A 27180-nucleotide genomic window follows, 5' to 3' on the forward strand; every position below is an offset into this window, starting at 1 on the left:
TCCTCTCTCGCAAATGACGTGGAGGACGCCCTGCTAAATCGTGGATTGACGGTGTAAGGCAGGAAATGAGGGGGTACGGTTTGCCTCTAGCCTTATTTACCCTCTGATACCCTCTGCGTGTGAGAAGTGTGACGGTGAAGTTGCAAACTAAGTTGTAAGTGTCTAGTAAAGTTGTGAAAACAAAATCTAAACGTGGCGCGTCTTAACCATCAGTTATTATTAAGTGTTCCAAACTGACCTCATACCCAAGTAAGTGCTTTGTCACTTCTTCATTTTCTTTCTTCTTCCAAGTCGGTAAAATCAACGATGTATAATCTATGTATCCCATGAGAAGCAGCACACAGTTTAGGTCTTGTCTTCACGGGACGTTTCTATGGGATTCGTCCCGGGAAAAATCTCAGACGCAAGTTGGGAAAAATATTGAGTTACAATCGTCAATTTAGTAATCATGGTACCAAGTAGGGTCTTTGTACTCTCAATGTTAGAGTTAAAGAAACGTTGTTTCGTCATCTTTAAATGGAATTTTAAAAGAAACAATAACACAACGTTTCTTTAACTCAAACAGACTTCAAGTGAAATTCGCACGGATTAAAAAAAAAATTAATAAATATATTAATAAATGAATAAAAATTACCGACAAGGAACTATGCGTATTGTCTTTCTTAACGTCTTGCCGTTGACTTATCGAAATGATACATATCTATCGCAAGAAAAAATTCTTTCAGTGTAGAGACACGTGCCCAAGTTAAAACGCCTTCAAATAGACTGGGTATGCATCACAATATCCCCTGTGCGCGAATAGTTGCTCGATGGGTTCAAACCTAACTCCGACGCGCTCAGGAGACGGATTTGAAGTCAGCAGTGGATGTGTTACTTCGGTAGAGAGGCCTTTTATCAAAATTTGTGTGTTTTCAAAAATGTAACTTTAGTTATGGTATATCGAAAAACATGGTTGAAATTTATTTTAGTTCTGTACATAGGAAATCAGCACTAAAATGTGTTTAGATCGTTTTATTCGTTTGTCTATTTCTTAAAACTAGAGAAAACTTTCTTTACAATACTGTTTCGGTACGTTCCCGAGAAATTCAGTGCCTCCTCAACAGAAAAATTCAGTATTTTTTCAGTTCCTTTAATTGACAAAATGCGAAAAATTTCACAAAGAATTTCTCATTTGAATCGCGACAAAAATGACGAGAAATTCCGGCACCTCCTGCAGAATTTCCGCACTTTTTCAGTACTTCCGGACTGCCCTTAAAAAATCCGTACTATTTCCGGAAATTCCGGACTTGTAGACACCCTGATCTACTTTATTCTCTTCTTTCGGCTGGTCAGAGACTCTATTTGTAGCTTCACCGTGTGGGTAGCGCGATGAGGGCAAAGCGAGAGGAATACGAATCGTAACAGCGATCAATTTGCAGAGACAATCACGTCCGCTGCCCGTGACATTCAAGCCTGTATTTACCAAAGGCGTAGCGCAGGGGCGGTCGCTTACAGGTTTTACCCGTACTACATCTAATCCCCCTGCGCCGCGTCGGAACAGTGATTGGCACATTCATTCGTTTAACTTGTTACCGTTCGAGTTCGTTTCCGTGCGGCAAAGCGCGGCAGCGTTCAGCGTTTATCGAGACCAAACTCTGCGGATGGCAAAAATGGTGGGTCTGTTTCAAACGGTTACATGTCAGTTTACCTACAAACCTTTGACCTACGTGACGTTTTACCTACAGCTTTTTACCTACGACATTTAAACCTACAACATTTTATCTACAAAGCAATTTGCCTTAAAAGCAATTTACCTGCATTTTTTTTTGTCTACGAAACATTTCTCCTACAATTTATCAATTTCACCTACGAGTGAAATTGCTCTCCAGCATAGCTGCCAGATTGTATGAAAAAATTTGTTTTCTTTTAAATTGAGTTAAATGGGAAGGCTAAATGGGAATGGCTATTTGGTCGCTATGGTGTACAGCTGTAAGAGAAGCCCCAAGTTTGTTTCTGTGGCAACAAAAGCATATATTTGGCGCACTTTTTCCAGTTTTTTTCTAACCTTATTTTTTCTTAACTTTTTTTTTCTAAAAATTTTAGTTTAAACTTAATTAAAATGGCAAAGTTAATAACAACCACGCGAGGGGGGAGGCTGTTAGCCGTAGACGGGTTTGTGTATCACAAGCAAATCTCACGTCAGTTCAGAACATATTGGCATTGCGCTCAACGGAAAGAATTTTGCCGAGGCCGTGCAGTCAGTACAAACAACCCGCTGACAGTCGTCAAGCAGACTACTCACAATCACGCACCAAACCAGGACGCGGTGGCTGCCCGAGAAGTGGTTAACAATCTTAGAGGTTTAGCGGCAGAGCGCCCAGATGCAGCTCCTACACTAATTTTGAGGGATGAGCTCAGTCAAGTGACATCAGTCGTCACAGCTCAACTTCCACTACGAAGTTCTCTGAGAAGAACAATGAACCGGAGACGGCAAGCCGAGCTCCCGCCAAATCCTGCCAATCCACAAGAGTTAAACATTCCTCCTGAGTATCGCACCACACTGAAAAATGAGCCCTTCCTCTTGTACGAAAATTTAGATGACGATGATGCCTCTACTATCCTAATTTTCGCTTCAGACAGGAATTTGAGGGTTCTTGGAGCTTCACAGACCTGGTTCATGGACGGAACTTTTAAAGTCACACCAATTATCTTTCATCAACTTTTTACAATTCACGGGATGATTGAGGATTCGGCGTTTCCCCTTGTTTATGCCCTAGTCGAAAATAAGGAAGAAGAAACGTATTATCAAGTTCTGAGAGAAGTCGTTGCACATTGCAATGCAAGAGGAATTAACATTGCAGCGCCTGACACGCTTATAAGCGATTTCGAAAAGGCAATCATCAATGCAGGCAGAAGAATGTTTCCAAATGCGCAAGTGCGGCTGTGTTTTTACCATCTGGGACAAAGTTCGTACAGGAAAGTTCAGGAACTTGGCCTACAAGCAGCCTACATTAATCCCGAAAATCGAGAATTAAAGATTGCAGTTCACTGCATGTTAAGTGTGGCTTTTGTACCACCAGATGACGTAGAAGAAGTGTTCGATGCCCTTGCCGAGACTCTTCCCGATAATTTACAAGACCTGGCGGATTATTTCGAAAGAGTCTACATCAAAGGAATCAGACGAAGACGTGGTCGAAGAACTCCTCCCCAATACGCACCCGCTTTATGGAACCAATTTGAAGCTATCGCAAATAATGAACCCAGAACAAACAATCTTACGGAAGGGTGGCACCACCGGTTCAATGATTTAGTGGGGAAGAACCACCCCTCTTTTTATCATTTTCTCAGAGAGTTGAGGAAAGAGAATGACGATGTGGAGAACATGATCATGGAGGTCGAGATGGGAAGAACTGTCAAAATGCCGCAAAGGTCAAAATATCGGCGTGTCAACGAAAGACTGCACCGGCTAGCGGGACGGTATGAGGCGATGAAAACTGCTGGGAGACAACTAGATTATCTCCGCGCGTGTGCGCACAACTTCGACCTGTAAGAGAAGTAAGTAAGTCTCTTGGTGGTTACTTCCTCCCCTAAAATCTCTCAAAATAGAGTCCGTTTTTACACAGCTCACATCTACACAAATAAATTGTAGGTTGAATGTTTTGTAGGCAAGAAAAACTGCAGGTAAATTGCTTCGTAGGCAAAATGCTTTGTAGATAAAATGTTGTAGGTTTAAATGTCGTAGGTAAAAAGCTGTAGGTAAAATGTGCCGTAGGTCAAAAGTTTGTAGGTAAATTGACCTGTAACCGTTTCAAACTATTGCTGGAGAGATGAGAAAAGTTCACTGCGGAAGAAAAAAAAAAAAAAAAAAAAAAAAAAAAAAAAAAAAAAAAAAACACATTGTATCTAGAGTGTAGACTCTTAAAAGCATCGACAAGAAAAAATACTCTTGATTCAATGAGATTTAAGCTTAAATCAAGAACCAAGCCTCTTAATTTGAACGGTAATTTGTCATTTTGAAGAGATTTCCAGTTGACTCGACTAAAATTCTCGTCTGGAGATTTTTTACTTTAAACGGCGAGGTAGGTTGATATCTACCATCTCTGCCGTGACAGATACTTGAAATCCTTTGTAAGAATCAACACCGGATAAAAAAAAAAAAAAAAAACCACACACACTGGATATCTAGAGTCCAGACTCTTAAAAACATCGACAAGAAAAATACTCTGGATTCAATCAGATTTAAGCTTAAATCAAGAACCAAGCCTCTGAATTTGAGCGGATTTCCTTTTGATTTAAGCTTAAATCTGATTGAATCAAGAGTTCTTTTTCACGTCAATGTTTTCAAGAGTCTGGTCTCTAGATCCAATGTGTTTTCTTTCCAGTGTTGATTTTTATTCGGAAAATGACAAAAGCCGTAACCAAACGCGAAGTACATTTTTGGTCAATCATTAGAAAGAAGCAGAAATCTAAAATGATTAGTGTTAGGCCCTGTCCGCACGAGCATGGTTCGAGGAACTATTCGACGAACTGCTCAGTTTCCCGAAACTTGTTCCTTAAAACGAGGCACGCTGTCCACACGAAATCGCCCGAACTGGAACCGGAACTTCAATGTTGAACTATACAATTACTGCAAAATAATACTACCGCGAGAGTAACAAAAACAAAGTCAAGACATAAAGGACGTAAAAAACAAAAGCGAACAAATTCACAAAGAAAGAGACGCAGAAGCTCGGAGTGCGGGTGAAATTTCGGGGTTTGGAGGAAAAAGTTTTGACTCAGCTTCAACTTGTTCCGGGATCAAGTTCCCCGAATTATATGTTAGGCCTTGTCCACACGAGCGCAGTTCGCGGAACTTATTCCTCGAACTTGCTCAGTTCCCGGAACTTATTCCTTGAAACGAGGCATGCTGTCCACACGGGTTCGTCCGAACTGGAACCGGAACTTCAATAAAACTATACAATTATTGCAAAATAATAGATTATAATACGGCCGCCAAAGTAACAAAAATAAATGTCAAGACGCATATAAAGGACGTAAAAAACAAAAACAAACAAATTCACATCAAAAGAAACATATGTAGAAGCTCGGAGTACGGGGGAAGTTCCGGGTTTTGGAGGAATAAGTTTTTAGCTCAGCTAAAAACTATTGTTCCAGGAACAAGTTCCTCGAAATAAGTTCCGCGAACCGCGCTCGTGTGGACAAGGCCTTATAAGCTCCGCGAACCGCGCTCGTGCGAACAAGGCTTTGGACTAATCATTTCACGTATCTGCATTCCCTACTAGGTTTTAAAGCTGTAAGCTCGTTCCATAGGGAAGTGTTGAACTAGAACCGTGAAAGATTTCACGTATTAGCATTCTATACGATGTCCTAAATATGTAAGCTCGTTTCATAGGGTAGTGTTGAACGATATACCCGTGTAAATTATATTATCAATATACTTGTACATTTAACTGAAGTTTTCCATCCGCTAAGAATAGTTTCCTTTGTGTTGAGTGTGTATGAATCCTTATTTCCAGTAGTCCTAGAAAGCTTCGAAGGTATAATATTATCTCCGGGTCTTTTGGGAGAAAGTAGAGGTTACTTCGATGTTGAATTTGTGTCTATAATTCTACATAAATGTTACACAAATAAAGAAGTTTTATAACAATAAATATGTACATGAATCATTCCTTGAACTTCAACCACGCTTCGTTGCTTTCAATCTTGGTAGTTAAGTTTCTACTTCATTAGTTGGAACTAAGTCCACTAGTCCTAAGTGGAACTAAGTCCTAAGTTCGACTCCGTTGGGTTTTATCCCCTTCCTGTGACAATAGAATAATTCAGTCAGCGTTTTCATTGCTTTCATTGAACCGTGCCGAAGTTCAAATCCTGTTGTTAGGTGACGGTAACGCTTAACTTCAGGACTAAAATACACGTTGGCTGTAAGTCTTACAAATTCCGCTAAATTACTCGTCTTCGAGTGACGTGAAATTGACGTGAATGAACGCGACTTGAATGAAGAGGACGGCGACACAAAGAGAGAACGTTTACGGGCGGGAAACGATCGCGAAAAGGAATTAATTTGCGCGGTCGCTAGGTCGAATCCGGATCGGTCATTGATCTTAACCGAAGGTGAGAAATAACTCTCAGTGCATGATTTCACAGAGGCTTAGACGTCTAGAAAAAGGATGTGTTCCATTAAAGAGGGTATTTTGCCCCTAACTTTGGTATAACACTGGGAAAAAAAATAAAATAAAAAAAAAACACATTGGATCTAGAGTCCAGACTCTTGAAAACATTGACAAGCAAAAATACACTTGATTCAATCGGATTTTTGCTTGAATCTAAACGAAATCCGTTTAAATTGAGAGGCTTGGTTCTTGACTTCAGCTAGATTCTGATTGAATCAAGAGTTCTTTTTCTTGTCGATGTTTTTAAGAGTCTGGACTCTAGATCCAATGTGGTTTTTTTTTCCAGTGTAAGGAAGAAAATGATGGACTAACTATATGGTCTTGAATTGATTGCCGTTAGTTAGTCCATTACGTACCTCCCATGTCCATTGCCAACTGCTTCCACCAATAGGATTCCTCTAAATCTCTTTTGTCGTCTTTGTCTACAGCTTTGTCTATAAGTTCCAAAAATTTGCCCGCAGGACCTATAAGTTCTCGATTAGAGACCGAAGATCCAGACCAACGTGTTTTGAGTGTTGAGTGACTTTCACGTTTGTATTTTTTACTTTAAAGTTTCACGCTCAGATACGAACGGACTTGAAGAGTTGCGCTTTCATCAGGACCCAGAAAATTCACCACAAAACACGATCATTTCACTCGCACAAAACAAGGTAATCACTATCAATATCATCCATTTCATGTCCCTCTTTATTACGCTCAGTTTCTTGTTTATTATTTTTTTTTTATAACAGCTGTATGCGGCAAAGATCTTTCTTAGAACATTCGACTTGTTTGCTAGCCCTGTAATTGTCTCTTAACCAATGATGTTTCGAGGTATGTAAAATTGTGAAGTCGCGTTGAGTGATCCGGTTCTAGTTGGAAAAAAGAGAGGGAGATAAAAAAGAAGTCATTGCCTTTCTCGAGGCGGTTCATTTCTAGCACCAAAAAAGATGCGAGAGTAATAAATATATACTATCGCTCATTGGGAACTATATGACGCGCCGAAATATGCGTCCCAAAGAGCCAGAGTTTGATTTAAAGCATTATTGCTTCATGGGAGTGAAGAGATTCCTGAAATTTTCCAGCTTTAAGATGACATCATCTTGTCTAATCATTTTGGGTTTATGTATTTGAAATGATTCACACACAAAATTAATTTTGAACGTAAAACTGAATCAGACTAAAATAAGGTAAATAAACGAGACACTTGGCAAGGTTTTCAACGAATTCTTGCCTAGGTAAATGATAAAAAAATTGGAGAAAAATTGAAAGACATTTTGAAACCTACGAATTAATAACTTCAAGAGAATCCAATTTGTGATGAAGAATGCGCTATTCTTCTTTCTTGAAGGCTCCATATATCAATACATCTTAATAAAATGGATCCATTTACAATCGCCAGTTCGAGCAGTCCCCTTCTTTATAGTGGGTTGTGGAAGTATACTGTGAGTTTCGTGCCAGTAAAACGCAACCATTTTTTTGGCAAAAAATACGGCAGAGATTCGAAACATTTCGAGAGTACACAGAATTTCAATAGAGATAACACTGCCGAAATTTCAAAGGATGCTACTTACTTGCTAATTTACGAAAAGGCTAACTTCCAGTTTTAGATCGTAGCTTATTCTGACCTTGACAGACGGTATGAAATTTCATCATATCGATAGAAACTAGTGAAAACTCACTGAAAGGCAGGAGCGGCTACGATTTAATATTCCATTCAAATCAAATGCTGTCTTCCGCGCAGGTTGTTCGAACAAATATTCGCGGAGAGAAAAATGCAAATTCTCGGATGGAGTTAAAGCGTTTTTCTTATACAAGGCAGCACGGATTTCAACAGTCAATCGGGTCATAATCGGATGATATACGGATCTTTATGCTATTACTGCAATTAAAAATTCGCAGGTGTCAGACTCTTCGTAAGAATCATGTTTAAGAATAAATAATTGAGTGAACTGATCATGTGATTATCCTCGGTTTTTAAATGGACGATTAATAAAGGAGATACAACACAATTTATTACCTAATCTGCTGAACTGCAATTAAGAATTTGGAAATGTCAAACTTCGTAAAAATCATGTTTAAGGATAAATTATTGAAAGGGCTAAATCACGCCCGACAACGCACTTGACACGGGCTCGCTCTGGGGGCGTAAAGAGCGTGAATATTTCGGGGGCGCCTAAAAGGCGAGGTCTCCACCAATCCGCGAATTTTAGGAGCCACGGATAGCTCACATGGTTGAATGATGACAAGACAACAATTGATCGATTAAATGAATGATTGATTGATTTAATAATCATAGATAGAATACACGAATCAAATTTCAGAACAACGACTCTAATGTGCTGATCCTCTATGCCGGGGGTCTCGCGGAGACTGCTGACGAATTTTCACTCAAAACGTTGATGGAAGGGTTGAACCGCACTCAGTGACTTGGCGGGGGCAACGGCCGGACGACTCTAATGTGCTGATCCTCTATTCCAGAGGTCTACGGAGGTTGATTCGACACCGCCGAAAAACACTTTGAGGACTCAGGGATGGAATTTTACGTGCACCTGGACATTACACGGAATCGCGACATTTCCCATCCCGGCGAACATGAACGACTGAGTTTAGAAATTTTCCGGAAAACGCGCGTCACCGTGCACCGCCGCTTCCTACGTCCCGCGCGTCCTGCCCCTTTACGCCAATAGCATCTCACGAAAAGTGCTGATCAATCTAGGGCTGGCCGCGGTTCACACGGGAAACAAGAGCAAAATCTAACCTATGACGTCACAACATTTCCTCCTCGCTGAGCCGCTGTCCGGCGAGCGATCCGCGCTATTCTCCCAGCACAAGGAGAACATAAATAATTTTTAAGTGTAGGGCTCAATTTTCGTTTCATTATTAAGTGAACTGATCATGAGAATATCCTCGGTTTTTAAAATGGACAATTCATAAAGGAGATACAACGAAATTACCGAATTTGCTGAACTGCGATTAAAATGTCAAACTTAGTAAAAATCATGTTTGAGAGGATATCACATTGAGTGATATTGATCATGAGAGTATCCTCGGTTTCTAAAATGGGCATTCCTTAGAAGTGATACGGCAAATTGACCTGATCTGCTGACCTATACAAGTGCGTAGCATGGGATTTGCCGTCCGATGACGTCACGAAGTGACAGACTTTCTCGCTGTTAAATCCATTTTCCTACAATGGTCCACGAGACATGGTACGAATTTAAGCATCCTGATACATGTTTCTTAACCAGAATTTCACGTAAAACCGATTCACGCAACGAAAATAACGGAAACCAACTCCTAACGGAGATTTTAGCATTTTTATTTCACATTGGTTACGAGGAATTTGAACTGCCCGTTCACAAGAAACTCAAAGCTCTACGTGAGTCAAATCGCGCACTACAACGGTTTCGGCGAGCTCCTCAATCGAGCAATGTTCATTTCCCACCATGTGTTGTCCAAACTATGAGCAATTTTCTTTAGCTGAACCAGAGCGTCAAGATCGAGGTTGCCAGATTTTTAAATCGCAGATACTGTCATGTCAACGTTTAGAGCGCGATGTGAATCACGTAGAGCATTGAGTTTTCATGAGCGGATGGTTTCAATTCACACACCAAGAATCATTAAATATCTTCGGAACGAGTTGATTTCGGTAATTTTCGATGTGCGCATCGTGTTTTACGTGAGATTTTGGTGAAGACACAAGTATCAGAATGCTGAAATTCGTACCTTGTCTAGTGGTCCATTTCTCGTATTGTCTATCGCGCAAATTGTCGAGACAAATATTCGCGAAGACATGACGAACGTTGGAAAACTCGTCACTAAAACTAAAATCCCGTTTAGAACTTCAAGTGACTATTCTCGCTGTTAAATCCATTTTCCAACAATTTCTCGTATTGTCTATCACACAAATTGTCGCGAGACAAATATTCGCGAAGACATGACGAACGTTGGAAAACTCGTCACTAAAATCCCGTTTTGAACTTCAAGTGACTATTCTCGCTGTTAAATCCATTTTCCCACGATTTCTCGGGTTGTCTATCACGCATATTGTCGAGCCAAATATTCGCGAAGACATGGCGAACGTTAGAAAACTCGTCCCTAAAATCCCGTTTCGAACTTCAAGTGACTAGAACCACCTGTTAACCGGCGTGTCGCGGCGACGAGAAAATTGCGAATGTGTGGTCGCTCAGCGTCGTTTATGAAACATCCATCATCCGGACTTTCGGGAGCTTGAGCTTGTCACAGCTGCTCGGGCTTCCGAGGGAGAAAAGCCACGTTTCATCGGGCGGAGAGCTGAGTGGGCGATTATTTTCGCAATCGACTAATCGAGAACCAAAGGGATGAAACCAAGCAAACGAGACGTATTTGCATTTGACCTTTTCAAGGAGAGCGCGTATGATAGAGGGATGAATTACGCTCGATGTAATAGTGTGTGGAGGTTGGTTTGGGATGAACTAAATGCTCGAGCTCTCAGGAAAATTGAAAATTGAGACTTAAGGTGATTCGATGGATGCCTTATTTTGTGTCCGAACGGCATGCGATATATCGCATAAATTGGTTACACACTGGAAAAAAACACATTGGATCTAGTGTCCAGACTCTAAAAAACATCGACAAGAAAAAATAGTCTTGATTCAATCAGATTCAAGCTTAAATCAAGAACCTAGCCTCTTAATTTGAGCGGATTTCCTTTTGATTTAAGCTTAAATCTGGTTGAATCAAGACTATTTTTTCTTGTCAATGTTTTCAAGAGTCTGGACTCTAGACCAAATATGTTTTTTTTTTTCCCAGTGCACTTATTCGGCTACTCGTAATTTTCTCGAACTTTGAGATCGCAATTCTGTTGTCAGGAGACTAAAGCACTCACTTACCAATTTTAACTTAGAAATTCGACGTAATAAAGGCGTGGTTTTTTTGGTGGTGGTGGTTGGCAATGTGTTTCTTTTTTCCCTCAGTGTATGGCTACTCGTCATCTCCCGCACGAAGGAACGTAACTCCAATCCAAGGTTGCCAAATTGACTCCAACAATTAATTTATTTTACAAAAATGTAAGTGTGCAATTTTTATCCAAATTTGTCTGATTTTTGCATGAAATCGGAAGAAAAATCTGTGAAATTTTCAGTCAGAAATGCCCAAGATTTTTCAGGTTAAAATGCAATTTACGAAGGGAAATTTGGCAACATTGAAATGCAGTTACGTTCCTTCGTGCGGGAAACGACGTACTATGCAAACCCCGTAAATTGGTCGACACAGTCGAAAGGGAAATCCTTCTCCCTATGCGTTGATGAGATGATACGAGGGACGATTGTCACGGACATTTCGTCGCTCTTCTGACGTAACGCCGTAACTCGATTTCCACATGATCCCTGTTCTCCGTATAACTCCATGCTTCCCGGAGCTCATGTGGACATGAAGGTACGCCCTTACGTCAGGGGGGAGGACGATTTGTCGTGACTTTCGTGGTCGCCGATGATTTATCGGACGAACATCGGTGCAAAGCGAACGGCGGAGAACGCTAATTACCATAGCACGTCGTCCGCTGACACTGTTGCTCCGAGCATCGAGTCGGGATCGATAGCCCGATTTCGGAGCTGCCCCTTCGAATAGAAAATGGTTATTTCAGGGATGAACCTCTACTGAGAGTCAAGACAATTTGAATCCATTTCTGATTGGTTCCCGTATTTTAGGCCTCCACAGTGTCACAAACATAAAGATTACATTTTCACCAATTGCAAAGATTATAATCTGGAATGGACCAGGGAATTACGGGTTCGGCAAGGAACAAACGGAATGAGAGGAGGAACGGAGAAAGGCATTTGAGAATGGGCCGATCAAAGATTACGAAAAACGTTCAATTTCTGTAATCTTTATTTCCGTTTGTGACATCCATGAGCCGACTTGTCTTGACTCTCAGTATAAAGGGACTCTATTCAGACCTGCAAAACGCGCCAAGAACAGCTCATCTCCATTTTTCGTTGTGTATGGGTTTAAAATGACAATGAAAGTATTTAATTGAATTTCACTTGTGGGTGTTTACACGATAACTGGAATAGTTTTGTCGCCGTAACAGACAACACATTATTCGATCAGATTTTTAGTAGTAATGATAACCACTCTAATTTTTTGGCATTAATCTTCAATGGGTTACGTACTATTACGCTTTCTAATAATTTATTGCTGTACTTCTCAAATAATACTATGTAAATTCCGAAAATGTGCTGTCTGTTACGCTGAATTTTTACCGCGTAACAGACAGCACATTTTCGGAATTTTCGACGAGCAAATTTTCGGCCATTTATATATTAGAATTGAAAAGTAAAGCGATAAATCTTTGATAAGCGTTATAGTACGTAACCCTATGTAGATGAATGCAGAACAATTCTAGTGATTATCATTACCACTAAAAATATGACCGAAAAATGTGTTGTCTCTTACGGCGACAAAACTATTCCAGTTATCGTGAAACCACCCTTGGGTGCTTAAAAGTATGCTCTCCGTACTTGAGACTACACCACTCAGATGTCGTAGGCAAACGGATAATACCCAGGTTATTCTTGGTGCTATATTCATGCAACTATTTTTTCATGCCAACGCCAACGTTTCCCGAAGTTTAATGTTGTGACATTTTCTGGATTGTTTTGGGGATAAATCTACGACTTTATCAAGCTTTAAAGACGTGTGTTTGCACATATTCTTCAATCATAGAGCCATGGGAGGCGAAGTTTCGGTTTTGTTGGTTTTATGAGGCCAGAAAGAGTATTCTTGACTCTAGAAAACCGACATTTAGCACCCACGCATTAGAAAAAGATACCTCGGTCGCAACTTCCATTCATGTCTAAAATTGAAATTTTCGTTCTTGTGGGAGCTCAACTTCAGTTTAGGTGCGAAAATTTCTTATTAGCCATCGAGAATTGATTTCTTCTCCAAATACATCGGTTATCTACACATAAAGCATCGATGCTCGATGTAAACCGCTGTTGGGTCCGAGTAACCGACATTTTCCTTCCGTGCGTGCGATTCAGTGACGTGGCGAGCTTAGCGATTTATCGATTACCCAGCCATTAAAAGGATCGATGAACAGGGTGGGTCCAACGAACGAACACCTTAATAATCGATTCTTCAACACAGCTTTAAGTATGAAAACATAGATAATGGATCGTTCAGACCTCTCCACGTGTGCGACTACGTTAAGAGGCACCTCTATCTTCTCCTATACCAGGAATAAATATAATTTCTGCGCTTTTTTTGTCGAACGAAATCATGTAACAATGTTTACATTCCGTTGGGGCAACATCTCTGATTGTGGGAAACCTACAGTCAAGCCTTCTTTGTTTAAAAGAGAGGCCTTAAGGGTTGTTATTTAACGTCTGTTTCAGGGAAGCACCTTTAAGTTAACCATTATAGAAAACCTGAATTGACGCGTGCGATTTGCGATCAATTAAATTGTCTCTTGTTCTTTAATACACAATGTCCGAAAGTCTTTCTCTGTAAGTTCTGCGATACCAAAACTACAATATGCATGTTACAAATGTAGCATCATGCTCGCTGTGTATCATGCGCATTGTAAGTAAAACTACAATTTGTGTGCTGAATAGAACAGCCAATGGTGCGGATTGAACTAGTATGGGTGGCTGACGAAACAATATCTTCCGTTTCAATCGTTTCGTTTTGACATTATAATTTTTTCCCGTACTTTATCAGACGCTCTTAAACCCTTGAAAATGGTCCAAATTATTGTTTATACGAATTTCGGTTTCGCAAGTTTTTTATCAACACGCTGGACAAGTCTATGGGATTAAACGGATTTTTTCTTAGAAAGTGCGTCGCAGTTATTGACTAAAAGCTAGAGTTGCAGTTGCCCAGCAAATCATCGGTATAAAAGCACGTCAAGTAAAACGAGTCACAAATAAACAGGCCAAGTCCGCAATTTCATCATACGCTCTGCTCCAGGTTGAAATGGCAAATTCCGGGCCACTCATCGGGGAAAGGAGATTCTGATAAAGTTTCGATATTGATTTGCACTATTCAAAACGAGTTGAAGAAGTATATTGTAGTCAATGTAGTTGCGAGACGCGTCAGTCCGGGTGGCAGTTGTCATATTTACAAGGGTGGCAGTTTTCATGACGGGTGGCAGTTGTCAAATTTACTCGGGTGGCACTTATCCGTAATTCTAGGAAATGGGTGGCAGTTTGCCGAACCCCAGTTAAATATTAGAGCCCAACGCAGAGTGGAGCAGTATACTGCCAGCACAAAACGCGCACTGGCGCCTACAAACCTAAGGGGATACTTCAGGCATTGCGCAATGCTTGCAGTATCCCTTTAGGATTTTAGGCGCCATCGCGCGTTTCGTGCTGGTAGCAGCGAGCCGCGGCGCCTCAAGCAACTATTTCACATCAGAGGTGTTGCACAGTATCATACGAAATTGAAGGCGCTCCAAGATGATAGTAATAACATTAGCAGGGTTGCCGTGTTTTCAGTTTTGGAGTTCCCAAGTAAAGTGGTAACCCTGCTAATGTATTTGCTCCCTATCTTTGCATGGAGAGTTCATCTTGATGTATAGATGCGGACTCTCAGGATAGCGTGGGATATCCCCTCTATTTTGGCATAGACTTGAGAGCTTTTTTTGAGCTTGAGAGTTAATTTCAGAGAAAACCAGTGGCTCCATCGTGTTTCTCGCGAGCTTTTATACAAGAATCAACAGTCAAATCGTAAATCCCTCACACATGCAACATCTCCATTCCATACTCTCCCTATAAAGGTACTCTAGTTGGACGCATTTCTGTCGAACGGAACTAAGCGCCATAGGGAGAGGAAGGTAGAGGGGGGCTCGGATTGGCGGCGGAGCCAGGCGTCGGGCTCATTCCGTCCTATACTCGCAATGCATTTCCATGGCGTTTAGTTCCGTTTGACAGAACGCGCTATCCGGCATTCTAAATTCCTCAAAAGGAACTCAAATTGGCGCTTAGTTCCGTTTGATAGAAATACGTCCAGTTTCACCTTGCCAACTGGTACATTACCACTGCCGCATGCAACAGCACTCTTCCCAACTGAAAGAACCTTTAACACCAGAGAATACCGTATATCTGATGACATTATCAAAAAGCAAATGGAAAATTACACAAGACTTTGTAACCACCATCCTAAAACAGAAACAGCAAGCCCTCAATAAAACCGAAGATATAACAGGACCAAACCTCGATGCGACCCAACCCTCCTCCCTCGACGACAAGTCAATAGACAATTCCGAGGAAAACGAAGAAGATTACTTATAAACATATAGAAGACTGAGGATCTTCAAATGTAACTTAATCTATAAAATTAGTCTATAAAGGGAAACTACTTGGGGGAACCAATATGTAAATATTATAGGAACTTCTAACACTATTAGCATGTACATTATATAGGCCTTAGGCCATAATTCTGTCCAATTATGGTTCCACAATGTAAAATAAATAATAAATAATTCGTTTAATTGGCAAAAAATGCCCCATGCAACCGCACTCTTCCCAACAACGGAATGACCCTAACATTCTCTGTTGCAGGACCAGGGCCAGGACCAGGACTACCCGGCCGACTCGGCCTCCGGCGGCGGGGGGTCACAGACCAATAACACGCCGGTCCTCTGGTACCCCGGCGGGCGGCTCAACCCGATGCCGCTCTACAACGGCCAGACCCTCCTCCTCCAGCAGGACCCGTGCCTCCTCTTCCGCGAGAACTTCCGCCAGATCAACATCCAGCGCCGGAGGCGGTGCCGCATCGCCGCCATGCGCATGAACAACCAGACGATCCGCAACACGCAGGTCTGCCCGCGGGTCGTCAACGGGCAGTGCGTGCCCTTCACCAACGGGACCCACGGGGCCTGCCACGCCATCGTCCGGCACGGCAAGAAGGCCTACACCTTCGTCCTCCTCTCCGACTGCCTCCTCAACGGAGGCGGCAATAACGGGACCAGCGCAGGCGGCGGCAACAACGGTACCATGGGCGCCGCCACCTCCGGTGCGGGCGGACAGCCCACGCCGCCGCCGACGGCTGGTGGCTAGAGCGTTTGTTTCCTGCCTATTACCCATGCCCAGACAGCCTGACTGACCTACCGCTATTTTTTCGGTAAATACTCTCAAGAATAAATCTTAGAAGGGAGCAATAGTGTTGCTTTTCTTTTAAAAATATCTCGACTGGTGTTATTCGAAAAAAATGGGCGAAATTCTATGTCGGATTGCAGATTAGGTAGAAGTCAGCTCCTGTGACATAAGTCTTACGCGAATTTATTCGAAACTTGCTCTTCATCTAGAGAGTAAAATGTACAAGCGTGATGACCCATGCTCAGACCGTCAGACTGACCTACCGCTATTTTTTCGGTAAATACTCTCATCAATAAATCTTGGAAGCGAGCAGTAGTGTTACTTTTCTTTCAAAAATGTCTCGACTGGTTTCGCTGGACGAAAATGGGTGGAGTTCGATGTCAGAGTAGACATTAACAGGAACCCTGTTCCTTTAGCACAAGTATCATATCCATGTCCAGACAGTGTTACTTTCCATTTAAAAAATGTTTCGACTGGTTTCGCTTGACGAAAATGGGTGGAATTCGATGTTAGAGTAGAGATTACCAGGAACTTTTTTCCTTCAGCATAAGTATTACATCCATGCTCAGAAATCCTGACTGATCTACCGCTATTTATTCGGTAAATACTCTCATGAATAAATCTTAGAAGGGAGCAATAGTGTTTCTTTCCTTTTAAAAAATGTCTCGACTGGTTTTGCTTGACGAAAATGGGTGGAGTTCGATGTCAGAGTAGAGATTAACAGGAACTCTGTTCCTTTAGCATAAGTATCAAAGCCATGCCCAGACAGCCTGACTGATCTACCGCTATTAATTCGTTAAATACTTTCATGAATAAATCTTAGAAGCGAGCAACAGTGTTATTTTTCTTTTAAAGATATCTCGACTGGTATTATTCGACAAAAATGGGTGAAATTCGATGTCGGATTGCGAATTTATTCGAAACTTGCTCCTTATCTACAGTAAAATGTACATGTACAAGCGTGATGACTCCTTGTCTGGATCTCCTTATACACAAGCGTAGTCACCCTTGTCTAGAGGTCCTTAACGAGCACTGGAAAAAAAGTCGCAAAAATTCAGAGTGCAGACTCTTCATAACATTGACAAGAAAAAATACTCTCGATTCAATTCGATTTTTCCTTGAATCGAAGAGCCGAGCCTCTTGATTTAGGTAGATTTCCTTTTGATCCAAGCAAAAAGTCCGATTATAACAAGAGTATTTCTTCTTGTCAATGTTTTTAAGAGTCAGGGTTCTAGGTCCAAGCGACTTTTTTTCCAGTGAGCAATATACGGCTCAGCTTTCTGATTTAACACAGAAACTAGGCAATTTCGAAACAGTTGGGGCTACTCGGTTTAACACCGCCCATCCCTCTTTTATACAGTGTCAATAAAAATACACGGTATACCATGCGCTAGGCTCGCCAGGGAGCTACTAAACCGAGGCGGAAATTCGGTGACGAATTTTCGTTACTCTCAAGTGGCCTCCCCGTGATAGAATGAGCTAACGCTCAACGCCCCCTTCGGATAACGGGCGCTGATGTGTCGATGCGGGAACCGTAACGCGGGGATTGAAAACATGCATCGAAAATGGAATGGACAGGAACTCCCCCGATGATACCCTCTCCCGTTTCGTTACCGCGCGGTGATCCATTTAAAATTCACGTTTCATCGACACCACGTCGAAGAGGACAAATAATCCATTCCATTCCCGAGAGAGACCGCACCGTTAAAAATTTGGGTTCTTCGCGATTCCTCGTGTTACGATGGGCGAGTTATTTGGAAAAAAAAAACACATTGGGTCTAGACTCTTAAAAACATCGACAAGAAAAAGTACTCTTGATTCAATTAGAATCAAATTTAAATCAAGAACCAAGCCTCTTAATTTAAGCGGATTCCGTTTTGATTCGAGCAAAAATTCGATTGAATCAAAAGTACTTTTACTTGTCAATGTTTCTTTCAGTGTTGGACTCTAGATCCAATGTGTTTTTTTTTACCAGTGTAGAGTCCAGACTCTTAAAAACATCGACAAGAAAAAGCACTCTTCATTCAATCAGAATCTGGCTTGAATCAAGAACCAAGCCTCAATTTAAGCGGATTCCGTTTTGATTCAAGCAAAAATCCGACTGAATCAAGAATCTTTTTCCTTGTCAATGTTTTCAAGAGTCTGGACTCTAGATCCAATGTGTTTTTTTTCCGGTGTTGCGTGGTTGTCTTAAAGGGTATGGATTCGGTCAACATGAATTGATCGGAACATGAAAACACGAATTGATCGACGTGAATCGATAAACAAATCATTACAAAACCGGTGTCGATTCGATCGACATATCGATCGAAAAATGAATACGAGAATTATTCGACGTGAATCGGTCGATGGTTAATTTAAACACACCCCTATCGATTCGATCGACACGTTTCGCGACAGTTCACCGCGGACATTTCACCGCGCGACAGTTCACCGCGGACATTTCACCGCGCGACCTCACACCGCTCCGACCTTACACCGCCACTTTATTTCACCGCCACAATGCCAGGCAGTGCAGAAAGGAGAATGGGAAAGGGAGTAAACAAAGGTGGATGACCCTTGTCTACCTGAGCGGTCTTAGGGAAAACCCAAGAGATGCGAAAGGGTTGCAAAATGACCTCTCGTGATACGAAACTCATCGCAGTCCGATATTAACTGTCGGACTGAAATGTGTGTAGTGCGTTGTTTTACAGAACTTGTTCTCGTCGTTCGTTTCAACAATTGATTTGATTAGTATGGTAAATTTTAATTATTGATGAAATTTTAATTTTTGAAAAGGTGTTTAAGTTTTGGTGCAATTATGGAATTTGTTAATAGCTCTAAAGGAAAGCAGCAAGTTGTTTATAAAGGGTATTTATACAGCACTGAGAAAAAACTTTCTCAGTGCCAAACTATTCAAACTGTGTGGAAGGTCATAAACGCTTTCAAGAAAGAGAAAAAGTGATCAGATTAAGGTTCGAGGACATCCTTGCCGGCAGACAAACCGTATCAGCAAAAGGAAAAGTATCGAAAATTGACAGATCGATTGAAAGAAGTCTGCGAAGATTTTGCGAACAGGGGTACCCTCGAATTTTTGAGGGGAGTGGCTCACAACCTGCAGTTTTACTCCTAAAAATATCTATCAGATGTAGAATCAGCAAGCAGCGTTCAATGTTTTAATCAAAGCATTTCGTCTCGGAAATATGAAGTGTTATTTTTCTTATCAATTTCGTAGTTTAAAAGTCTATTCGAAGCGGTGCTTCACAAATATTTTAATCAAAGCATTTCGTCTCGGAAATATGAAGTGTTATTTTTCTTATCAATTTCGTAGTTTAAAAGTCTATTCGAAGCGGTGCTTCACAAATATTTTAAACACGCCCAATATACAACTTTTTCATGTATTGGCCAGTCCTAAGCCTGGATAAGTGTGAAGGAAATATTTGTGAAAATATTATATGCGGAATCCCCTTAAAAGTCGTGGAGCGGTGAAAAATCGTGGCGGTGAAAAGTCGTGGCGGAGAAAAGTCGCGGCGGTGAAATGTCCGCGGTGAATTGTCGCGCGGTGAAATGCCCGCGGTGAACTGTCGTACATTCGATCGACATGAATCGATCGAAGAGCCAAAACGTGAACCGATCGCCGCGATTCGATCGACAAACATGTGAGTCGGTCGTATTTTGTCGATTGATTCTATACCCTCCGTTGTATATATAAATATTATAGTTTTGGAATTTTTACCACCTTTCTGTTCCTGGTCTCCTGGTTTTATCTTATTTTTTATTATTAGACGACGACCATTTCGGGGGTTGTTTTCCCATCTTCGGTCCTTTGTTTCTTTTTGATCACTCCAGCTTGTTAGGTCATTTTGTGTTGGAGCTATATTTGCAGTTTTGTGAGTCGCGATAAGCTTTGTCGAGAGAATAAACTGTAGGTATGAAGCTCGAACACAAAACAACGTGGCAAAGAAGAGCAAAAAGAAATGCAGGGAAAACTAGATGATCAGAAACAACAAACATGTAAGAATTGCAAAATTATCATGGATCCTAAAATAAAAGTAAAAATCAAGAGAATATTTGTCTGTAATGGATTCAAGGATAGCATATAAAGTGGCGAGGAGGAAATAGGGTGAGATGGAATGCTATGAACCTTCCAAAAGATTAACCATTCCACGAGCAGTATATCAAAAGATTTTATGAAAGACACAAGATAAATTGTAAAGACATTAAAATGGCAGACACAGATGTTCGGCTTCACAAACACAAACCGAAGGATTTGTTGAACATTAATCGGTTTGAGTTAAAAGCAACAGCGGGCCGATTACTGAAATTGATCAACAAAGCTGTAGATAAAGAAGACTATAGGGATGTCGAGGGATTCTACGGGTGGGAGCGGGTTGTTGCAATGGACAAAGCGTTCAAGCCCATAAGCGCAAATCCTCCAAGTCCACAGCCCAAAAGCACAAATGGGACTATTTGCGCTTTAAGGCTGTCAGTTCGAGGGGCATCGTCCTGATCGATACATCGATATAATCGAAATAAAGCTCGTGTTGAATTGTGGCAACCTCTACCACCCCATACATTTACAATTTGATAAAATGCTATAACTGCCTGATTTATGGGCACCGCTCTGAATTTAATGGCAATCGGATATGTAAAAGCCAACCCCGATGTCACAAATGTACTGAAATCCACGCAGCCCATGATATATGCCCAAACCAAGTAAAGTGCTATCACTGTCAACAAGCCCACCTTACATCCTCTAATGCCTTCCCTGAGTTGATAAAACAAAAAGTGATTAAACAAATTATGTCTTCCGAAAACCTCTCTTTTAAAGAAGCTTCTAAAGTACAGAAAATAAAAGAAGAACCCTCTTAATGATTAGATTTGGACGCCCGTTTAGTAGTTATACAGACTAAATTGAAAGAAGGACAACCTTTTGATATTAATAAACTTAATATTAGTAATTTTCCGCTTTTAAAAAATAAATATAATCAATTAGAAACAGATGGAACTGACAATAACAGGAAACACCAATACACTATCGATGATTTGCGTAGACCCTACTCGGATATAGTTTCTTCCCCGTCACCCACCCGTAAAAAAGCCAAACAATCTTTAGAAGAGAATTTCCCTTCTGAACAATGGCTGAGTAATTATCATAGCCAAATCCCTAGAAACGTAACTAATAATAAAGAAATAGAACCTTAGAAAGGGCTTTGGCCTATACCCTTAAATTAAGAGGCTTGGTTCTTGATTTAAGCTAGATTCTGATTGAATCAAGATTACTTTTTCTTGTCGATGTTTCTAAGAGCCAGGACTCTAGATCCAATGTGTTTTTTTTTTCCAGTGTAGATTAAGTATTTGTAAAATAGAAGGAGAAGTTGAACGATTTTAAAAACACTGTAATCGCGCTGGTTCCAGTTCGCTAAATGAGATCCAAATAATCTATTCAATTTTCGGGGAGGTCCGGACTGCTAAATTGTTTGGCTCTTGGCGTTTCCTCGCACTAATCCCCGACTCGGAATTTCTCCTTAAGAAGCCACCAACGACCCACCCGGCAGTTAATCGAATTAACCAAGACCCCCCCCCCCCCCCCGACTTAACTAGGATCTCTTCTAATAATGCCAAAGTCATCTCGCCGAGGCCATCCAAGGCGAACGAAAGCCAAGCCCTACAAAACGCAGACCACTGGGATGAATCATTTCATGAAAAATAAGAATTTGGAGTTACAAGGATAAAATTTCGCGTGAAATTTCATGAAATTGTCCTTTGAAATCTCAATAATTTTAATTTCAGCCTATTTTCGATGATATCCAGAAAACTTCCTGATATTTCACGTGGAATTTCAAGTGAAGAATACGTGAAATTTCACTGCAATCACTGCTCTCTCCGGTTGTTGATGGAAAATTTCATAAAAAATGAGGATGTAAAATTTCAAGGATGAAATTTCGCATGAAATTTTCCTTTAATATAGTAGAAATCTCAATAGTTTTAATTTCAGCCTATTTTCCATGATATTGCAAAAACTTAATGAAATTTCACGTGGAATTTCAGGTGAAAAATACGTGAAATTTCACCGTAATCACTGCTCTCTCCGCACTCTGAGAGTATAGTCCAAACGACGGGATCAATAATTTGTAACACGGTGGGAGGATTCAAGCGATAGGAGCAAAAATCCGACAAGCAACTATTCGGCCTTTGGAGTAAGCATACGGTATCAAGTTAAATTGAAGGCGTTTTTAATTGGACGCCGTTCCTCGGCTCAAGGACACGAGCTCCGGCGCGGCATTAGGTCATGTTTCTTCGGACGTATTTCTTCCAAACGGAACTATGTGCATCATGACGTGAGCCCTGTTGAGCATGTATTCTTATGGGTCTCGCGGCTCATGTCTTAATGCACATAGTTTTCGTTTGTCTCGATTGCTAAACCTGTGACGCAGTTAAGTCCCCCATACGGTTATATCAAATGCGTAGAAGAGACGCTGATGAAATGGAGATTGAAGTTGAAAATCCGGATGAAGTGATGGAATTGCCGCCTGTCGATGTTTCTTTAAAAGAAAATGAACTCCACCTATGCAAATGACCTGGCATATCAAATCATGGATATTGATCCTGACAAGGAACTCATGTCTTACCGACCAGATTATCACAGATCGGTCAAGCGCGGCAGAAAAACGTGCGTTTTCAGATATAGACGACAGTGGCGTGGCGTGAATTGCGATGTATCGATTGTTCTGCCATTTTAAACCTACGGTAAAGAAATCGATTATTAAGGTGTTCGCTGCGAACACCCAGTTTATCGATCCTTTTCCATAGGTTTAAATGGCATAACAATCGATCCATCGGAAAGCACGCCACGCCACTGATAGACGATGAGAAGAAACCCCGTCTTGTAACCGCTGTACAGCGGCAGTTATATATGTCCACAACGCAGTCACGAAGCGCTAGAACCAGATCAACGCCCTACTTGTCATCCGTGAAGATGTCTTAGAAAAGGACACTCTTACAAATAAATGATCTTGGATACAACGTAGCCGAATTCGCCGAACAGATATCCATTAATCGCAAAATCGTGTTTATTTCAAAGCCTAATTCACAATCCGCAACGCTATACCGTGAGATGATCTTTCAGGCCTCACATTTTGATAAACGCTCAGAAGTTGGGCCATCGGCATCCACTTCAGGACCTTCAATAATGTCAACATTAATGTCATCACCACCATCCGACGACGTAGTACCTCACAAAAAGAAACTTCTTCTACCTTCTTCCTTAAATAAAAAATGGTATTCATTACGTTTGGAAAGTGCTTCAAACGGAACTGTTTCGCCCGTCTAAGGTCGAAGAGAAAGGTCATGTTCAGCTCGTTGGTCGAGAAGATAAATCGTATTTCTGCGTTAAAGTTGCTCTCTTCCCAAGTGCCTTATCCTTTGAGCTCGTAAGATCAGTCCTTGCATTGATCTCGTACTCCGAACTTCATGAAATCGAAAACCCCAGTGCCCAGTATCGAAAGGACTCTATGCACGGACCCCCCAAATTTGCCCGTTTCAAAAGTTAACGAAATTCATACCAGTGATAGAGGGGCACTTCCGGTCTCCAAATCCGGGGTTGGTTTAGTCCCCAGCCCCCCGAGTGCGACGTTGCCATTTTTTAAAGTTGAAACATGTTAAACCCCATAACTTTTGAGCAATTGAAGATACGAAGGTGCGGTTTGTTTGAGTCGATAGAACATAAAAAGAGCTATCATTTCGTATATAGTTTTTATCCATTGTTGCCAAATTTACCCCAAAATCGACAATTTTTCGATTTTTTCAAGGTGCAAAAATACGGTTAACCTAAAAAAGTCGGTATTGGGACACCACGTAGGAAAATAAAAAACACGCGTAATTAAAGCCCTTAATGTGAGCTTTCCAACGGTATATCGGTTTTTCCGGGGAAACGATTCTATCGTGAGATACAGGCCTTCAAAGTCCGACTTGGCGTACTTTTTGGAGGTCCCGCGTCATTCGCACCTCAAAAAATTAGTATTGTGAACGCTGGTAAAAAAACGAAACTCACATGTAATGAAAGCTATTTAGGTGAGCTTTTCAACGGTTTATCGGTTTTTCCGGGGAAACGATTCTATCGCGAGATACAGGCCTTCAAAGTCCGACTTGGCGTACTTTTTGAGGTCCCCCGTCATTCGTACCTCAAAAAATCAGTACTGCGCACGTCCATAGGAAAAAGAAAATTACATGTCATGAAAGCCCTTTGTATGGGCTTTCCAACGGTATATTGGCTTTTCCGGGGAAACAGTTTTGTCGCGAGATACATGCATTCAATGTTCACTGTAGCGGGGTTTTTAGGTACCCTGCGCGGCTTGTTTCTTCGCCCATCGTGATGGTGCAAGTCCCAGGTCATATTAAATAAGACATGAAACAGGGAACTAAATAGACAATTTTTCGATCTTGTTTATCGATTCCCTGCCTCGGAAAAATCGATGGTGTCAAACACTGAACGTGAATGAAAACACTCAGAACGCATAAAGGGTGCAAGAAAAAAGTCGCAATCTCAGGGATTGTGTTATATAGGGGAGACATGATACATAGAAATGGATCCGTTGTCTCTGAGATTCCATTGAAGTTTTATGTTTAATATTCGTTTAAAATTTGGTAATATACAGTTGGCAGTATGTGTCAGGTTCGTCTCTATATCTGCATCTCTCTCTGCATATCTGCATCTTTCTCTCCCTGCTCGCCGCTGCATGAACGGCAGCCTACTTTGATAAGAACTCCCCTGTTTCATGTAATATTCAATAGGACCTGAACCGCTACAACGAACATTCAAGGCATGCATCTCGCGACACAAATTTTTCCCCGGAAAAACCAACATACCGTTGGAAAGCCCATACAAAGGGCTTTCATGACATGTAATTTTCTTTTTCCTATGGACGTGCGCAGTACTGATTTTTTGAGGTGCGAATGACGGGGGACCTCAAAAAGTACGCCAAGTCGGACTTTAAAGGCCTGTACCTCGCGATAGAATCGTTTCCTCGGAAAAACCGATATACCGTTGGAAAGCCCATACAAAGGACTTTCATTACATGTAATTTTCATTTTCCTATGGACGTGCGCAGTACTGATTTTTTGAGGTGCGAATGACGGGGGACCTCAAAAAGTACGCCAAGTCGGACTTTGAAGGCCTGTATCTCGCGATAGAATCGTTTCCCCGGAAAAACCAATATACCGTTGAAAAGCTCACATAAATAGCTTTCATTACATGTGAGTTTCGTTTTTTTACCAGCGTTCACAATACTAATTTTTTGAGGTGCGAATGACGCGGGACCTCCAAAAAGTACGCCAAGTCGGACTTTGAAGGCCTGTATCTCACGATAGAATCGTTTCCCCGGAAAAACCGATATACCGTTGGAAAGCTCACATTAAGGGCTTTAATTACGCGTGTTTTTTATTTTCCTACGTGGTGTCCCAATACCGACTTTTTTAGGTTAACCGTATTTTTGCACCTTGAAAAAATCGAAAAATTGTCGATTTTGGGGTAAATTTGGCAACAATGGATAAAAACTATATACGAAATGATAGCTCTTTTTATGTTCTATCGACTCAAACAAACCGCACCTTCGTATCTTCAATTGCTCAAAAGTTATGGGGTTTAACATGTTTCAACTTTAAAAAATGGCAACGTCGCACTCGGGGGGCTGGGGACTAAACCAACCCCGGATTTGGAGACCGGAAGTGCCCCTCTATCACTGGTATGAATTTCGTTAACTTTTGAAACGGGCAAATTTGGGGGGTCCGTGCATAAGAGTCCTTTGGCGAAATTTGGGAAAAAACGCCTTCAGTTGCGGCCGCTGAACCTCTCGCATTCCGGAGTGTTCGAATAGTTTGTAGCATTGGCGCCTTACCTAAAAGCAACGGATGATTTCAATTGAAGTAGCCTCCACGAACGCGGGCCTCGACGGTTTTCCTTTGGCTTTTTTGCAGTTGTTACCTCATAGTTAAAGTCATTTTCGGCCAGGATTGGATTTTTCAAATGGGTGAGTATTTTGACAATGAAAATACGCAAAGAAATAAACGCGGAGAATTAGAAATACGCGATTGGTAAGAGTTGCACTTTGAAAATAGGGACTTATCCTACGGTAACTTGATTATTCTCCGTACAAACTTTCTAGTTTACTTCCTGTTTAAGTGGATGATCGGGTTTTACATTTTGTTTTTGGTATATTTTCCATTCCAAAACTTCGCCTCCCTTCATTGTATGTTTCAAATATTAAATTTTGTTCATTACTTTTGGAAACTGCTTCAATAGGAACAGGGTATGTCCTTCATTTATATTGAAATTGAATGCTATTGAACGAAGCAAAGATTGAGCAGACAGCCAGCTTAAAGTGAACTCACTTTGGCGTTGAACGACAATCATTATAGAATAGCGTGAAATAGGTATATTTTTATTCCAGGCTTCAGACCCTTTGAAATTTAGATTCTTCGGCAAGTAATTCAATATACGAACTAAGTTTGAAGTCTCTCAAGTGCATTTGCTATGCATTTAAAATCATTTTTAAAGACTTAAATTCGAAGTACATAATCGGCCATCTACATCACGGGCGGGACTGCTTTAGAGTTGACTGTCGGTAAAAATAGGGTTGTTTCACAGTTTTTTCAGTTATATTCATGAGAATTCTGTAATGTAATTTCTTATTAATAATACAGGTTGCGTGAATCCCGCTTTACTCAAAAAGTACATTGCACTCCCACTTTAAAATGGACTACACTTTTGCAATTTGAAACTACAAATTCTAGCCCACTTTAAAAACAACGTATGTGCCATTTGTTTCCCTATGCATACACGAGTTTTTCCAGAAGAGCCAGAATAGTTCCAAATTGCAAAATGCAGTCCAAATATCACAAGAAAAACGTCCTTGCTGTTAGTTTTCCCTAGAATGGATAACCAAGGCCAATACTGCCGTGCTAAAAGATAATTATAGGTACACGCCAAATTT

The 27180-nt window shown here is 41.1% G+C and overlaps 2 protein-coding genes across 5 annotated transcripts in view; one reads left to right on the forward strand and one right to left on the reverse strand.

Annotated features, from left to right (window-relative positions):
- Mctp (multiple C2 domain and transmembrane region protein) overlaps positions 1–27180 on the reverse strand; it is a 338130-nt gene that overhangs the window by 233197 nt on the left and 77753 nt on the right. The gene's annotated exons all lie outside the window — the stretch shown is intronic.
- LOC109041622 (uncharacterized) overlaps positions 1–27180 on the forward strand; it is a 92794-nt gene that overhangs the window by 62913 nt on the left and 2701 nt on the right. Inside the window, exons 1-2 of one of the 2 annotated variants that reach the window (XR_011900547.1) lie at positions 1626–1652; positions 15674–16235. The exons of the other annotated variant lie outside the window; for it this stretch is intronic. The gene's annotated coding sequence lies outside the window, so the exon portion shown is untranslated. Of the gene's footprint in view, positions 1–1625; positions 1653–15673; positions 16236–27180 lie in introns of those variants that run through there. 2 annotated transcript variants of the gene reach the window in all.

Source organism: Bemisia tabaci, chromosome 9 (assembly GCF_918797505.1).
Source record: "Bemisia tabaci chromosome 9, PGI_BMITA_v3".
Taxonomy (NCBI): domain Eukaryota; kingdom Metazoa; phylum Arthropoda; class Insecta; order Hemiptera; family Aleyrodidae; genus Bemisia; species Bemisia tabaci.